The sequence below is a fragment of the Lithobates pipiens genome, unplaced genomic scaffold (assembly GCF_037356315.1).
Source record: "Lithobates pipiens isolate NorthernLeopardFrog02 unplaced genomic scaffold, aLitPip1_a1.2 Scaffold_13, whole genome shotgun sequence".
NCBI classification, from domain to species: domain Eukaryota; kingdom Metazoa; phylum Chordata; class Amphibia; order Anura; family Ranidae; genus Lithobates; species Lithobates pipiens.
The window spans coordinates 423,211,213-423,229,620 of record NW_027507718.1 but is presented as its reverse complement, the minus strand read 5'-3'; the positions used below and the strand labels follow the sequence as shown (position 1 = coordinate 423,229,620).

The 18,408-nt window shown below is 41.1% G+C and overlaps 1 protein-coding gene across 1 annotated transcript in view; it reads left to right on the top strand.

Annotated features, from left to right (window-relative positions):
* The window catches only part of KLF3 (KLF transcription factor 3), an 84,176-nt gene that overhangs the window by 34,172 nt on the left and 31,596 nt on the right, over window positions 1–18,408 (top strand). The gene's annotated exons all lie outside the window — the stretch shown is intronic.

Here is an 18,408-nt window from a genome sequence, read left to right as displayed (position 1 = left end):
CCGCCTTTCGAGAAGAGTGGAATCTGTTATAGTTGCAAAGGGTGGACCAACTCAATATTGAACCCTACGGACTAAGACTGGGATGCCATTAAATTTCATGTGCGTGTAAAGACATGTGTCCTAATACTTTTGACATTATAGTGGATACTGTTTATATGTTTTTAGCCTAAATATTTCTAGCAGCAAATATGGTAGTATACATACTTTTATCTAAAGAGGCTTGTAGATACAGGCCGGACTATGCAATTTTCAATCATTATGAGGATGACCTTTTAGCCAACCTGCAATGAGTGCAGTTATGTACATTGTAATTGCTCTTTTTTGCACGGGATTGTGGATTGACCAGAACTGCAGTCTAGCTGGTGGGTTGAACCAGCAAGCCTTCATAGCCACTTATCTGTTCTTTAAACGTTGGCAACAATAAATATCCACCATGGACTTGTATTAGTTCCTTGGTTAAGGGCTCTGTTGATGGCTGTTGTCTTTGGAAAGTAGCAATGTACTAAATTCTGTAACCCAAAGCAACCAAGTAGAACTTTTTTTGTTGCCCTCAAAATGCTGTTTTGGCTTAAGTATATGTAGACAAATGGGCTTTGTTGAATATCCGAGAATATCCTTGTAGTTCTGCAAGCAGACATAGTCATACTCCGAGACCATGCTGCCCCAGGAACATGTCAATTAAATGAAGTAGTGGAGGTAGCATGCCTAACTGAGTTATATGTAACGCTGAGTTCTGCTACAAAAATGTACCGTTATTTGTCCAAATGTAAACCCATATCTTGTGTGTCTTCTTTTCTAGTGCTCCTCTTTTTACTTTTTTTACTCTAGCTGTTGGCCCATGAGTGCCATATAGTAGGGCATTGTGCAGGTTCCTTACTTCCATTTTAGTGGATGTTACCCTTTTTTGTATTGTATAATATATTCAAAACTGAAAAGATATATATCATTGGTTCTGAATGAAAGATATTTGCCGTAAAGATAAAAGCTTTGCTATCTTTTGTAAATCAGCATGACCTTGCTTACTCAGCCATTGTTGAAATGCACCTTCAGGTCACAGCTGCTGAAGGCAAATACCTAATTCACAAGTGTTGATAGCTACTAATGTAAAAGTGATACAATTAGAACTATCTTCCCTCCACGAGGAATGTAGCTTAAAGCATATGTCATAGCGAAATGGGAAAAGCAAACCTATTTAGTACATTTCTGGAATACATGCACGTTGCCCCATGTTTTATCCCTTTAGGCCCTAAAGCCTAAACGGGCCCCGTTCACACTGATCAGTTTTTTAAAGTGGACGATATGCGCTATTACCAAGTTTTTGCAACGGAGCAGCATTAAGGCTGGATTCACACCTATGCAGTTTAAGGCTGGATTCACACCTATGCAGTTTAAGGCTGGATTCACACCTATGCAGTTTAAGGCTGGATTCACACCTATGCAGTTTAAGGCTAGATTCACACCTATGCAGTTTTAGTGCTTTTTGCATTTTGCAGATTTGCACTACAGAACGTGTTCCATAGGAAACCATGTTATATGGACTGTAGTGCAAACCTGCAAAATGCAAAAAGCACTAAAAATGCATAGGTGTGCATCCAGCCTTAGTGCTTTTTGCATTTTGCATATTTGCACTACAATCCATTTATCATGGTTTCCTATGGAACATGTTCTGTAGTGCAAAATGCAAAAAGCACAAAAAATGCATTGGTGTGAATCCAGCCTAAAGCAGTCAAAAATGCAACTGAAACCCAACTGACCGGTGTGAAGAATTCCACAGAATTTAAAGGAATGCATTTTCTTCCGCGTTTTTCTAATTGGAAAACTGATCAAAAACTCAGTGTGAAAATCAATATGTTTGTGTATCTTTTTTGTTAGTGCAGTGCAGACATTACTAAAAAAAAATAATTTCTTGGATATTTTTAGTGAAGAACGTAGAAAGAATCTCTTCAAATTAGCAACTTCCCACTAACTTATTTTTATAACATCTTTCCTGCAGGTGCTACCAGCTAAAGCAAACAACCACACGAACATAATGATCACAGAATCACTTCATAAAAGAACACTTCCCCTACTCAAATCTACTTACTTCAAATATTCAGGTTTAGCCCTGGTTCACACTACGTGGGGAATCGCATGTGATTTTTGAACAGGAATCGCACCGCATTCCTGTTTATGACACATGTGAATCTTCAGCAGTGCGATTTAAGCCATTATCCCGTGTGGCTCAAATCACACTGAATTCGCACCAAAAACGCGTAGAGATTTTATTTTTTTGTTCACGCCAAAAACGGATTGCATGGATGTTCCCACCCATGCAATCGGATTCTTCCAATAGCACTGGGTTTTGCAAGCCAATTTCAGGGTGTCGTTAACATACACACCCACATCGATTTGCTTGAACTGGGTGTGATTTGCATGCGGTGCGGAATCCGCACAGATCTTGCTGCTAATTCTACACTGCATCAATGTGAATCGGGGGGCTCGAGGTTAAAAAAAAAGACACTTTGTCCAGACTGGTCTGGTTAGCTGAAACGAACCTGAAAACTAAAAAGGTCTCCTTTAAAAATGATAGACAAAAGAAATAAAGGAAAGTAATAAGTAATAAAGGTAATAAAAAGTAATAAGTAATAAAATAATGAGTAATAAAGGAAAAAAAGCTGGGCCATGATGAAGAGGGGAAAGGGAGGTTGTGGGGTAAATTTAGGGGGTAATACCTAGGCACAATTGTCCTCAAATGCACAATAATTACAGGAATTGCAACAGAAACGTACAATTGTCAGCAAAAATGGGGGGGGGGGGTTCAAAAACAAGAATACTAATCTTTGAAGGATCATAAAGCTTGGTAAAATGAAACACCACCAAAAAGCAAGGGTTCTGGATTTAATGTCATTGTCATCCAACAAAATGACATCCTTATATAATTCCTTGCAATCAAACTGATGCAATTCACATTGCTCATGGATGGGTCTGTGAAACCTACCACTCATGTTCATTGTGCCGGCTCTTGCAGCTTAGGCAGTCATGTAGATGAATGATAAACGAGAACCACTGGTCATACTGATGTTCGCTCTTAGGCCCCATTCACACCTGAGCGTTTTGTAGCTTGAAGCCTGAAGCTACAAAAGGCTGGAGGGGATAAAATCTATTATTCTCAATGGAGATGGTTCACATCTCCACTCCATGTCGCCTGAAGCCAAACGCCTGAAGCTCAAACAAGCTCTGGACCCTTTTCTGTCTCTCGGGCAGATTTGGGCGTTTTTCTTCTTTTTACATTGGTGACATTTTGCCCTGCACAAAATCGCGGACAAACGCGGTAAAAAAAGCAAAAACGCTGCTAAAAACGCCGTAAAATCATGTGATTTTCTGCCTGAAAATGTTATGTTCAGGTGTGAATGGGGCCTTAGTGTCCAGTACATTGATGACTGACAGCTTGCTTAACGTGTATGTAAACCATAATAGTAGACGTATCTATTTTGCTGAAATTTGGTCATAACATGAAATGTTTTTTTTATATATCTGTTCAAAGTACCTGTTCAGTTTGCCAGAAATGTTGCAACTTGAGAACTTCCTATGCTCCCTGGCTGTACACAAGGAGGGGTTATGTAGATGAGCGGGAGGGGTTTTGATATGTCTGTTTTTGTAATCTATCAGAAATGAAGTAGACAGGGCTGACACCACGTGCCTGGCAATTTAGGCTTGCGTCACGTCAACGTCACAAACATACTATATGTGTAACGCATCAACAGTTGTTTTTCTGTACTTGCAGTGTGTTTAAGGGCCCTTTCACACTGATCAGGTTTTTTTAGTTACACAATGTGGAAGAAAAATGCATCACTTTAAATCCTATGGAACTCTCTACGCCAGTCAATTGCATTTTTTTTTTTTTTTTTAGATGTCCCGTTTTCTGCTTTTTTGGTGTGTGTTTGGTGCATGTTTATGTTAAAAATTTACTTCCAAAACTACAAAAACCACAGAGCAAAGTTTAGTTTCGGCCCCTCTCAACTCTCAAAATTTCACTCCTTTATGTCCACTGTGAACAAACCACACATAATGACATGTCATTTCAAAAGCAAACCTAGAAATCAAGGTTTTCATTCTTGAAATAAAGCATAAAATCTACAGTTAGGTATACAGGTCAATTCCTGTATCGCTGTCAGTCTGTAATGGTACCCCTCAGTGGCGGCACGTCCATTAGGGGCGCATGGGCACCACCCTCCACATCCATGCTTCTGTCCCCCTGATCTACATACAGGGCGCTGGACAATGGATTCCAATGGGGGTGTGTTTTTTTTTTTAAGCATGTGATTAGAGCCAGAGGCTCTAATAGGCTTCAAAAAAGTGTGGGATCAGGGCGCAGAGCACTGTTCTCTGAGCCCACCCAGTTGTGTGACAATAGCAAAAGAATATTCGATATTCTCACACTAATCCTCCGCCCAGACAATCAGGAAGTGGGTCGTGAGACCCGATTGGCTGAAAAGACAGGCGATCCTATTGGAGGCCCAGTGCCTAGGAGGAGCAGAGAAGAGATCCAAGGCGGGCTGGAGGAGAGGACACAGGAGTCGCTGCCTGTCACCAAGATGGGGTAAATGTTGGACTGACTGGCATACAATGAGCGGGCAGGGGATTCTGATAGTGTCACCGGGCAGCCGGGCCCCCCCAAAAAAACTCACCAGCCTCTACTGGTACCCCTACACATGAAATGATGGTCACCTAATGTGACTGTTTATGGGACTGGTGAAAAAAAAGACACTGGTATAAACCCAGCACCAGTACCTCCAACTTTTATAAATCCAGCTATGATACCCCCGACTGGTAAAAGCCCAACGCTGATTCTATCCCACCATTGAGACCACTTGTAAGCTCATCTGTGGCACGTAAAGACAATAAAGAATTCACAACTACATAGATACACTTTTTATACATCAGGAATGGAGTTGTGTGGTTAAAGTGGAACTACACTCTCTGAATCAACACTTTTTTTTACTTTATTCTTTATTAAAAAAATTAATCTTAACAAAATTATTAATACTTCCTGTTATACATACATTTATTTTGTCGAGTATTACAGTAATAGACTTATTCAATCCACATACATTAATATAAGAAAGAGAAAGCGCCTTAAAAAAGATAAAACAACGCAACAGAGGGCCGCCTCTATGTCATTCCTACCCCAGGATTTCCCTTTATCCCCATTTATTTTATTTAATTCCTTATTTCCTTCAATCAACACTATTTTTAATCCTTATGCTGCTAGCCTTCATAAATAGAAACGTATATGCATGTTTTTTATTTTTATTTTTTACATTTCTTCAGTTGCTTCCTGTTTTCTTTCCTGGGCAAATGATGTCATATATTCCTGGAGTCTTCAGGAGGGGAGAAGGGGATTTTTCAGCTATGCCTGCCCTCCTTGTTGTATACCTGGACTAGGGGCAGATTCATTCCAGGAAGTCTTTGCCCTTACTCAAGATGGCTGCAGACAGAAATGCTAGGAGGTGTATTTTCAAAGTGATTTCCCAGCAAAATAAAGTATGGAGACTTGGATGGAGGAGATGGCTTTGAATATTAAAAATGAATTAAATAGCATGTTAGATTTGGGGTGCTTAGAGGCAGTGTAGTTCCACTTTAAATTGGGCTATAAGGACACCAATGAAATCCAACCTTGATGGAAACCGTATAAAAATTATGCTGTACCCTTTAATCAATTGGATTTTGCAGTGATTAATGTCATTTACTATACCCCAACTCTCCTTTTGTATCGTACATTAGTTGGTTGTGATTCTATTGGAGACTAACATTTTTCACTGGTTAAAGAGTAGAACACCAAATTCAGCACAGAAGTGCTAGTGTCATTGTTGCCAACCGCCAGTATTTTTACATTTTATTGGCACTTTTCTCCTGCTAGTAAATGCCAGTGAAAGAAAAAGGATGGCAGTAAAAAATTTGGCTGTGATGCTTACCTGAAACCATCCGAATGCTATAGTTCGGACCGGGGCGGCATTATCACGTGAAGCTTGGGAGTGGACTGCAGGGACCACCTGGCATGGAGAGAGAGGGTCACTGTGACTCTCCATGCCAGGAGTGGGCATGTCATGTCAGTGAGGTGCCATCATCTGTGCTGCTGCACACTGCTGTCATTGTCACTGTGAGAGTCAATTTAATGTGTGTGTGCCGTCCATTCTAATTTCTTGACCTCTCGATTCCTGTCCCTGAGCTATTACTATATCGAAAATAAAATAAGAAATATGCTTTTGCCTTAATATCTACCTTAAATTACTTTGCTAATTGCATATTGTACTTGTTTGTAGCCTAAATACTGAAATTTGCACTTAAAACTGTAATTTTGTAACTTTTAGATATGCCAGTAAAAATGTAACAGTGCCAGTAAGTTTTGGGTGTCGTGTCAGTAAATTTCAATCTGGTAGGTTGGCAACACTGCCTAGTGTACTCTAAGTGCCCTCGCTGACATCAATGATGGTTGATTGCCTGATAAGGCTACAGAACATTTCTATGTCGATGCCCATTATTGAGCAGTATCTGCTATCTAGCTCTTCTTTATGGTGTTTCTATCAGTGAGTCAGCTATGCCTCTCCCTGTGTCCATTATAAATTAGATGAAGTGAAACTCCAAACGAAACATTCTTAGTTTCAGAGAAAGTTGGAAAAAGTTACGCAGGGTATACACACCTTGAAATTCCGCCTGTTCAGCAGAAACCGGACAAATATCGGTACATATGGACTGCTTTCTGTGCAATAGAAGCTGATCTAATGACTGGCTTCTATTGAATGGTCCTGCTGAAAAAAACAGCATTTGATCAGCACTGTGCAGCCAATGACTGCAGCACTGATCTTTGTATTCTGACAGGGAGGAAAAGTCCCCCCTGTCAGAACACAGAATAACAGCGGGGAGATCCTTGTACCCACATCACTTGTGGGATTCGGGGATCTGTCTGTTTCTTTTTGTTCACCCTGCTGGTTGAACAGAAAAAAAATGTGCATATATACCCAGCTTTCTGTGTTATCGCTAATGCCGCTTACACATGATCGGAAATTCGACCAGCAAAAGACCGATGAGGGCTTTTGGACGTAAAAATGCGACCATGTGTATGCTCCATTGGACTTTAGATGGTCGAATATCGGCCAGCAAAAGATTGAGAGCATGTTCTCAATTTTTCGGTCGGAAAAAGTTGCTATCCGAAAATGCAATTCAGACACGCAAAAACTCACGCATGCTCAGATTCAACTATGAGACGGAAGCTATTGGCTACTGGCTATTGAACTTCCTTTTTCTAGTCCCGTCGTACGTGTTGTACGTCACCGCGTTCTTGACTGTCGGAATTTGGTGTGACCGTGTGTATGCAAGACAGCTTGAAAACCATCAGAGCTTTTTCCAACCAAAATTTTGATCGTGTGTATGCGGCATAAGATTTCCCCTCACTTCCTCTCCAGAAGATAGAAAGCTTCAGGACAGGAAGTGAGGGAAAACCATTCCCGTTGGGGCTCAGACAGCAGTAAAAACAGCAGTAAAAACACAGCAGATGTGGTTCTAAACCCAAGGAAAAGAGAGCTGACATATGAAGCAGTTCATAGTTTAGTTAAAACCCGAAGTTTAGATAAAAATAAAAAATAAAAGTTATATTATTATAGTGAGCTAACCTACCTGTTAGGATGTATCAGTGTGCAGGCAGCTGGAGCATGTAGATTTCTTCAGTGTAGGGATGTCCCGTCCTCTTCCTGCTGCCGAACTGCGTAGATTTAATGGCTTTGAGTTTTCTGTAAAGCTGCTGTGAAAAAGTTCCTGATCTGCCACGTCATCTTCTATTGAGAAATGTTTTTTTCATTGATTACACTGCCTGTGAATGGGGGACACAATCCTGTGACTCATTCGATTCTCCCCCATTTACACTTACAGGCAATGAAAGAACCCTTCTCAGTGAAGAAGGGGGTGGGCCCTCATTGGTAATTTTATCACAGAAGACCCAGCATTATTAACCCCCTGCAGTACTGGAAGGTCAGCAGGAAGAGGACAGGGCATCCTTGTACAGAAGATTTGATCCAGCCTGCACATTCGGGACATCCTTCATTACAGCTAAAACAAGCTCACTAAAGCTATAGGGATTTTTGCATTTTGTTTTAACTTCAGCTTTTATTAAAATAGAACTCAAATCAAGAATTTTTTATTTTTGTTTTAAGTTTTTGGTTGAAGGGTTAGAACGCTATTTTATTTTTGTTGTCTGGGCCCTGTTGTGGAGGTTTTCACCTTACAGCTCCTAAAGCACAAAGAAAAAAGCTGAGGTCCCGAGTTATATTTATGTAATTAGCTAGTGCCTGTGGAGATATTAAAATTGTGTTTTAAAAGTTCAGTTCTCTTCCTTTAAATCACTTTGCAGAAAATACAAGTAGCGGAATTCTGATGTTGACAGCCATAAAGGGTGAATTATATTATTATATCCCTCAAGTTCACGGCTACGCTGTAAAGTGTAATTCCAGACTTTTCGCCTTTCTGGCAAATGTCATACTGTTATGCTGGGCAATGTATCACATGCCCTGTTCATTTATGCTTCTATACACTCCTACAGCTGGATCCATAGTGGTTGGTTTACTAGGCTGTTCACATTGCAAGGGATTTTTTTGCTTAGCTTAGTGAACGTGGGGAAGCTCTGCTGATTTCCATCATCCAATCACGTGCAAGCAAACATCAATTTTTTTATTTTTTTCGTGTTTCTCGCATGTAATTGGGTATTTTGCAAAGTTAACTTTGACCTCATTCATTAAGGGGAAATCCCTATGTGAAATGAATTCCCTTGCAATGTAAACAGCCCATTTGCCTTTGGTAAATCAACACCAATGAATTGAGGAACAAATAGTCAGGTACTTCCAGCATGTGGAAACTGTAGGCACACAAAATGCTGTGTTAACATTCTACAGATATCTATAAAAAGAACTTGATAAAGAGAAGCAAAGTTTGGACATTTACAAGTTAATAGAATGAACATTTCCTATACATGAACATGTCTCACAATTCACAATGGCATTATAAGACAAAATAAGTAGTACTGTATAAACAGTACAGTGTGTTTTTCATGTGTCATTTTTGTATCAAAATAGTGCTCCATTTAGACCTGTGCATGCACTGGCACGTTTAGGTGCGTATCGTTCTGGGAACCCCATTCATTTTTGTGGGCTGCGTTCTGCATGACAATCTCACAGAAGAAGTGTGGACACATTTTTCTGTAATCACATCACACTACAACGCATGGCAACAAGTTATCGTTTGTTGCAGTGTAGTTTAGCTAAGGGCTCGACAAATCCCAGGTGCCAGGTCACCATGGCCAATGCATATTGCATCCTGGCGCCTAGGCTACATTGCAACAGCAGCCTGGATTCTCCCCATGTGTAACCCCCCAGTGAGTAAGCAGACTAAGGGGTCGGGCTGGTGGGTAATTGAAGCTATGGGTTTGCAGGCTGCTGGAGCGGGATACATGCTCCTTTCTTGGTAACGGGCATCGTCCTTTGGTGAGTGGGGCTGTGATAAACGTGGCTGAGTTCTTCCCTTGCTTGCTCTCACTGCCACCCGCCCACCTCCGACATCTCCTTCCCAGTTTGACAGCTGGGGTTGTGATTGCAATCTTGATCTGTCGCCCTTTCCTTGCTGCTAGTGAGTCGACGGGGAGTGCATATTAGTGCCATCTCATCAGTGCCAGCTCATCAGTGCAGCCTCAACGGCGCACAACTAAATCACGTTTTTTTTATTTTTTCGTTGGGCACCAGCCGTGAGCAATTCTTATTGCCTGTCACTCCAGACATGCAGTTATGGGCAACTGGGCAGCTGCCTCCTAACTTTTTTTAGCTGGATCCTAGATTCAGAGCAAATTTGTCAAGCACTGGTTTAGCTCACGTGCATGTCTGGTGCATTTAGGGTGCCATTAATAACGAATGGCAGCACAGCGTTCCTGCTAAGTAGATTGTGCCTTTTCATGCACTGTGGCAACAGGTACGATATCGGACACGTTCTTGCGTCCCATGAGTGTGGATGGGGCCTAACCGATCTAATCTAACATAACTAAACCAACGGCGGTAAACAATCAAAAAAGGGCAGTGATAAGTAATGACATATGAACATGTACAAATTTAAATGTGTACATGTTCCTACAAATATAGCTGTTTCGAAAAATACATTATATATTGGTGTGTGTGTGTGTGTGTGTGTGTGTGTGTGTGTGTGTGTGTTTTTATTGAAATAGCTGTATTTGTGGGAACATGTACACATTTAAGTGGATAAATCCAGAATTTATGGATACCGTCCTTTAATGGGATATTCTGGAGTAGCCTTCCTTGCTGGCTTCTTTTCCTACATATTTTCAGTCAGCCTTAAACCCTCCAGCACCCGTGGTGCCTGCAGTGCTTTTGTAATGATTTACAGGCCTGCCTTACTCAGAGGTGGTTAAAGCCCAATATGTCTACAACACATCAGAGGAAGTGCTGGGGAAAAGGTCAGAACCGGGACTGTGTGGGCCCCCCTCGTCTTCCCTTCTCATTGTTGATCTCCAAGGTCCGCACTCCACAGCAGACAATTCCACACAGCCCCCACACGGCAACATCTGGCAATCCCCTGCACAGACCTTCTCTCTTTTTTTTTTCTCCTTTTAAGCCAGAGGAAGAGAGCGAATTACAGAAAATGAAGGATTTTTTTCGGATATCCTATGCAGAGATGTCTGATTACCAACACAGATGTGTTATGAGATTTTATGAACATATCTGTAGAGGTTCATGTTCAGGATTCTGCAAGGGGGTGGCTTGTCCCTTTACATGAGCAGGCAGATGTACAGTATGCGGAATTATACTGAACAGCTATTCCATGCATGGTGACATTTCAACCAATATACATGGAGTATTCAGGGAGAGGTGGAGCTAATTCGGGGATTGCAGTACCAATAGACTGATTAAAGGGTCACTATATATTCCATGCTGTAAAAATAGAATTATGGTTGGCTTTAAAGTGTATGTTAATCCTTACAATGAACTTGACTTATTTTCTCCCTTTTGGTGTGTTAAATAAATAAATGAAAGTGTTTTTGTATAGCTGTTAAAAATTAGCTGTTGGACATTTTGGTGTCCTGTGTACACTTCCTATGTTATCTCAAATGGTCTGGTTAGCTGTACTGGTTATTATCTTAGGACTGCAGAATAATTTGTGCCTATGTTGTAGAAAATAGAATAGGGAGTGAATTTTAGGCGGTTAGCAAAAGACAATGGGCAGGGCTGACACTACTCCATCCACACAAAAGTGTGTTCTCAGCCCACAACAGGCAGGGCTGGACTGGGACAGAAATTTGGCCCTGGACTTCATCCAGACCGGCCCACTTACATTTTGAGTGTCCAATCACCAGCCACTTACAAGAGAGTGTCCCATCAGCACCACCTTACATCAGAGTGTCCCATTACCAGCCCCCTTACATCAGAGTGTCCCATCAGCACCCCCTAACATCAGAGTGTCCCATCAGCACCCCCCTTACATCAGAGTGTCCCATCAGCACCCCCTAACATCAGAGTGTCCCATCAGCACCCCCCTTACATCAGAGTGTCCCATCAGCAGCCTCCTTACATCAGAGTGTCCCATCAGCACCACCTTACATGAGAGTGTCCCATTACCAGCCCCTTACATCAGTATCCCATCAGCACCCCCTTACATCAGAGTGTCCCATGAGCAGCCCCCTTACATCAGAGTGTCCCATCAGCACCCCCTTACATCAGAGTGTCCCATAAGCAGCCCCTTACATCAGAGTGTCCCATCAGCAGCCCCCTTACATCAGAGTGTCCCATCAGCAGCCCCCTTACATCAGAGTGTCCCATCAGCACCCCCTTACATCAGAGTGTCCCATCAGCAGCCCCCTTACATCAGAGTGTCCCATCAGCAGCCCCCTTACATCAGAGTGTCCCATCAGCAGCCCCTTACATCAGAGTGTCCCATCAGCACCCCCTTACATCAGAGTGTCCCATCACCAGCCCCCTTACATCAGAGTGTCCCATCACCAGCCCCCTTACATCAGAGTGTCCCATCACCAGCCCCCTTACATCAGAGTGTCCCATCAGCACCCCCTTACATCAGAGTGTCCCATCAGCAGCCCCTTACATAAGAGTGTCCCATCACCAGCCCCCTTACATCAGAGTGTCCCATCACCAGCCCTCTTACATCAGAGTGGCCCACTGAGCCATCGGCCCACCGGGAAACTCCCGGTAGTCCCGATGGCCAGTACATGCCTGACAACAGGACTTAGGAGCTGGGTGAATTTCTTGCAGATCAACAGGTATTATTTCTTTCAGGGCCTTTGGAGGGATAAAACAGGGAAATGTGCATGCATGTATTGCAAATATTTTTTTAAAATTTGCCCAGACATATGTCATTGAGTCCCAGATCCAGGGGCAGACATACAATTTCTGCAGACTCTGCAGGTGCACAGTATTTCCTTCTTGGCTTTTAAAAAATGCCAATACAGACGGTCCCCAGGTTACGAACAGGTTACAAACATCTAACTTACAAATGACTCCTACTTACAAACAGAGACAACAGGAAGTGAGGAAATTTACCCCTAGAAAGGGAAATTCACTCCTGTAAGTGTTGTCAATGGAAAAAGGGGTCTCCACTGAAGATTTATCAGAAAGTGAGGTGAAATCTTCTGAACAGGGGCACAGACAATAAAACAAACATTACAGGGGTATTAACCCTCCCTATGCTATCCAAAAAATGTAAAAAAAAAAAATTTTGGGCTAGAGCTACACTTAAAAAAATGTACATGTTCCGACTTACAAACAAATTCAACTTAAAAGCAGGTTATCAGCTAACAAGATCTCTGGCAGTATTAACTGTTTTTTTTTTTACCTTGTTGAATTGGTCTAACCAAATATGTTCAAATATATATTTAACAGACCAAAGGAGAACAAATAGGAGCCCTTTAGAGGAAGAGGCGTATGTAAGCCATAACCATAAACATCGGTATGTCGCCTATTTGGGTTCCAACTTACAGTCCAGGAAGGTCTCCATCACATCTCCATCCATGGTTATCATTCTACAAACTCAGTTGAAGGCGCAGTTTTGACTCGCCCAAAATGCATTGGCTTTTGTTACAGAACAGAATATTTTTGGGATTAGTGTGGTGCACCCATCCTTTTTTTTTTTTTGGATCATGGCTCATGTGATCGAAGAGTGGGACGTTGGGGTGTGTCCATTGGTCGAAACATTGTGCTGAAAGGTTCCCCTTTCTCATCTTAGAATGCTAACGGGTATAGTAGAAGGGAAAATAGGGAGGAGTAGGGCTTATTTCAGATGGGTGACTCTGCCACTGGGAGTTACCCCAAATTGTCAGCCACAGTATTGTTGAAAGGAAGACTGTTTGTCCCTATGGAATCAATTCCTTTGTAACTAAAGCAGCAAGATGTCTCTCTTTATAGCAAGCATTTGAGATTCAGCTACGTTTGGGGCAGCAGTGGAGCGCATCTTGCTGCATCTGACCTAAAGAGTAAGTGATTCCATAGGGACAGCCAGGCAGCCTCTTTGGTGATCCCGCCCCTGGCGATTTATCTCCAGCAGTGGAATCGCCCCTCTGACATATGGCTTAGTCCCCAAATACGTAGAGGCTGTCCCTCCAAAAGGGAAACTTTATCCCATCTAGTGGATATCAAAGCGTTAATAAAGTGACCTTGTGTGTGCCGTGACTGATAAGACTGCAAAATTATTAACACAGAGTTATTGGAAACTTGAAACATGAATGATTAATAGTGTAGCTTATTAAAATGCAAAATTTACAAAACAACTAGGTTACAGTATTAAGTATTGTCCAAGATCTGTATCTGCTTCTTTCGCCTACCGCGGGTCAACGCAGGTACAGCTAAGACACTTTTCATGCTTGAATGGGAAGCTCCGAAAAGCTAATTTGTGCAAATATAGAGCCAAAGTACGGTGATCACCATGATAGGGCATCAAAACAGCCATGTATTAAAACACACCATGATGTCATTTTGACCTTTCACCATCACACTTATCAACAGTAGCAAGAACATCGAAAGCATAGCCCTGCCTGTCTGCACCGTGAAAATAGACTGTGTGAAAAGATTTACTGAGGTCTATAAGGAAACTCGCAGTAGCAGTGCAATGATATGGACCACTTGGTTCTAGGAATGCGGCAGCTATGGAGTGTTTTATGCAAATCTGAGCAAAGGTCATACAGACTACCCAAGAAAATCATGATATTTCCCAGTCAGCAGGCCTTCCTTGTTTATTTTATCTCCTGTCTTTTTAGGACTGTGGTGGCTCCTGTTTCCTTATAAATGTTTAAAACTTGTTTAGTCCCAAAAAGAGCGCTGTCTCATGTTTTAGAATGGGGTTTAAAATGTAGCTAGCTTTTCTAGACACATTTAGTTTTCTTTGTAATGCATTTCAAGTACTTATTCTATACCTGCTTAAGCCCAATGAACATGATTAGCAGGTCCAGCCAAAACATAACCCATGATATTTAATCTGTAGCTTGTGTAATGTTGTTGCTTTATATTAAGTTAGTCATTCTCAATGACTCCATATTCCATATTATTATTATTATTATACAGGATTTATATAGCGCCAATAGTTTGCGCAGCACTTTACAACAAAGACCCTGCTTGTTAGAGCTTACAACCTTGGGTTCCTCCGGAAGGTGCTACAGCTTATTCATCTCCCATTTGATGGTGCCTTCATATTTTGCCAGGACTAACACCACTTGGCCAAGCCAAATGTATGCCTTTGTGTGTGTGTTGTTTTTTTTTTTTTGCATGCTATTCTTATATTAAAAATGAAGAGGTTACTAATGTTACGAAAACTCTCATACAACAGAATATAACTTCAGAAGTGATGTAATGTATTCTGTCATTTTTGAGCATGCGTGGTCTTGGTCTCCTGTTTTGTTTTGTTTTTCGAATACTGTACTGATTAAATTAAAAATTTACGTTTTGGTATCGTACAAGAAAAAGTTTTGTGTAATTTCGCATGAACTGTCGTGATTGGCTCTCGAAAGCTGTGCACTAACGATCAGATTACCGCGCGATCGCTTCGTATTTTTCATCTGATTTTCTGATTGTGTGTACTAAGCATTAGGGTGGCATTCTTCCTATTGCCCATCAATGTAAGAGGCATTTTTGTCATTGACCCCTAATGACTTGAGAAACACCTTTTTTGATGGTTCCCGCATGGTTCCTGGACCACTTGACCAAGCCAGCGCCATGACACCAATGATCTTTTTTAGCTGTCTGTAAGTGTGGCATTTTGATCTTTTTGGTCATCGACTCCACCCAATGTAATGGTTTTTAGCAAGAGTTCCCTGAGACCTGAAAATTATTTCAGGGGTAAAATGGTTGAGAAAGGATGTTATAAGTCATGACACATTGGCCTCCAAAGAATACAGGTTCTCCGTAGTGTCTCACCATGGGACTGAAGGAAGCTGTCACCTCCCTTGTGTGACCTCTCTGAAATATCTTTGACTCTTACATGTGTATATCTGCACATGTAATTTGCCCTTTATATAAGCCAACTGGTGTTTTGGGATTGCTGTGGCTAATGATTAGGATGTCTGATGTGAAATTATATTGTTTCCTCCAACGCTCATTTGTGAAGTTCTTCCATCGCTCTCCTTCTCTTGCTGTTGTGTGTTCTGCTGACATCAGAGGCAATTCTACTGATGCTTTGAAAAAAGCATAGCAAATGGTGAAAATAATTGTATGATTACAATAACCTGAATTTTGCCTGAAACCAATTTTGGATTAAGTGTGGATTTAAGATGGTCACCCCCTAGTGCAATCATATTGTAGGCTTCTCCCAACTGCCTGTAATGTGATCTAATACTAAGGCAAAATAAAACTGCATTACATATATTGTCACTTCACAAATTGACAAATTGACTTGATTTTGAGTAACATAGCATAAAAAATCAGTTATTTTCACTGCCAGTCTCTGAGACCGACATAGGAGTATAACATACAGAGGTGTCTTTTATCTCACTACTTCTGCTTGGTGGCATCCTGTCATGGCACAACAAACCAATGCCACCTACTGGCCATTTAAAGGTATGAGTAGGTGAGCAAAATGAAATTCTGCGCAAAGGCAAAATTCGTCTTTTATTGCAATAATAACAGAATGCACCTCTTTTTGTCACCTTGACCCAGTTGTCAAAGTACATTTAATCGAAGGAGATCTTTTATCAAAAGAACCCAATTTCCTGTTCTACTTTCAAATAATAAGCAGATTTGTTACCTTCTGTATAATTCTGTGTCAAAGCAGAAACGCTTGAGGAAGTAAAATTCTGTTTTGTAGCAACAACACAAACTATTCTCAGATGACCTCGGTCAGCATTTTTTCTTTAGAACATGCAGCATATATCCCTTTGTGCAATAGAATTTTCTCTATAATCCCAATCAACGGCACACTATACTATCATGCTAAATGCCTAGAGCACGCAAGTGCCTTATGTAAAGGAAGGTTTGTATTGTATTGCAAGTTTCAGGCAACACCTTTTCTTTTTATATTAACAACAAGGGGACAGTTTCATACAATCAATGTTAGTACCAGAGCAGGCTGGATATAATAAAAGCACTCTAGCTTATGAAGTAAAATGTGCTCTGCAGCAGAGCTCAAAGTGGGGAAAAATAGAAACAGTATAAGAAAGCCAGTCAGTTGAGCAGCAGTGAAAGGAGCATGCTAAAAGAGGAGAAGAGCAGAGTGACGCAGACAAACTCTTATGCCGCATACAGACGATCGGAATTTCCGACAACCAAACCATGGCTTTATTTCCGACGGATGTTGGCTCAAACTTGTCTTGCATACACACGGTCACACAAATGTTGTCGGAAATTCCGGTCGTCTGTACGCGGCATTAGTCTGTTATTGATCTCTTCACTGTGCAAGCAAAGATCTCACCAAGCATGCTCTTGTCTGCTAAATCCTACACTAACAATTTTGTGTGTGTATGTATATATAGGCATACCCCACTTTTGAGTGCACATTGGGGTTTATTTACTAAAGCTGCAAAGTGCAAAATCAGGCTCACTTCTGCATAGAAACCAATGAGCTTCCAGGTTTTATTACCAAAGCTTAATTGAACAAGCTGGGGTTAGAAGCTCATTAGTTTCTATGCAGAAGTGAGCCTGATTTTGCACTTTCCAACTTTAGTAAATAAACCCCAATGTGTACTTAAAAGTGGGGTATGCCTGTAAATACAACTCCAGGCAGAGGTCTGGAGGACACCAGAGACCATAGAGAGCATTGTTGGCCATGGAAGTGCCAGGGTCCATTTTTGCTGTCGTCCGTTCCTAAAATCCTACTGGACACCTAGAAATAATTTAATTCTATTATAATGTATGTGGTGTGCTGTGAGGGGGAATGCTTTAATATACTGTAGAGCGGGGTTGATTTACTAAAACTTGAGACTTGACAATCTGGTGCAGCTGTGCAAGGTAGCCAATCAGCTTCTAACTTCATCTTGTTCAATTACACTTTGACCTGGAAGCCAATTGCTTTCTCTGCAGAGCTGCACCAGATTTTGCACTCTCTAGTTTTAGTAAATCAACCCCATTGTGCTTCAGTTTTATTGGGGCCTTTCAAGCTGTGTCTTAGAGTAACTATTGGTTGGACCAAAGCATGCATTTGCCTAAAGCTTCTTTTTTTTTTTTTTTTTTTTCATCCACAAAGATGAACTGGTTCTCATCACTCATAGTGAAGGAAGTGTATATAAAATGTGTTCATTATCTCATTATAAACAGAGCACATTGATCGTCCTTTTTCCACTAGTATATATTGATTGTCTTAGAATATAAGAAAACATTTAATTTGTCTGCATTCGAATATTAAATCATGTTTGCACAATCCTCTGTTCTACACCAATTGCTAAGCCCAAAATTGGTGAGTCAGCCTTCTGTTAGGTGGTAGTCTGTCTCGGCATGGATTTACATCATTCTCGGTTTATACAAAGTATTGACAGAAGGCTGACAGTTTTTTTTTATTTCAGGATGTGAAACTCAGAAGATGGCAATGCTGACATTGTCACTTAAGCCTCGTACACACGCTTAGATTTTCGGACGACCGAACATCCGTTTTTTTTTTTTTTGTTTTGTTTTTTGTGGCATGCTAGTCTCATGTCAAAACTGAGAGGTTACTCACAATACGAACATTTTTGTATGAATAATACAACGTCAGAAGTGACGTAATGTGCAGAATAGTTTTGTATGTATTCTTTCGTTTCTGAGCATGCGTAGTGTTGCTCTCAAGATTTTTTTCTTGCGAAAACCGTACTAATGAAACAAAAATCAGACGTTGAGTTCACATCCGACAAAAATGTTATAGTCTGCACATCCAACTTTTGTCTGACGAAAAAGCAAAATTAGCTGTCGAAAGCAC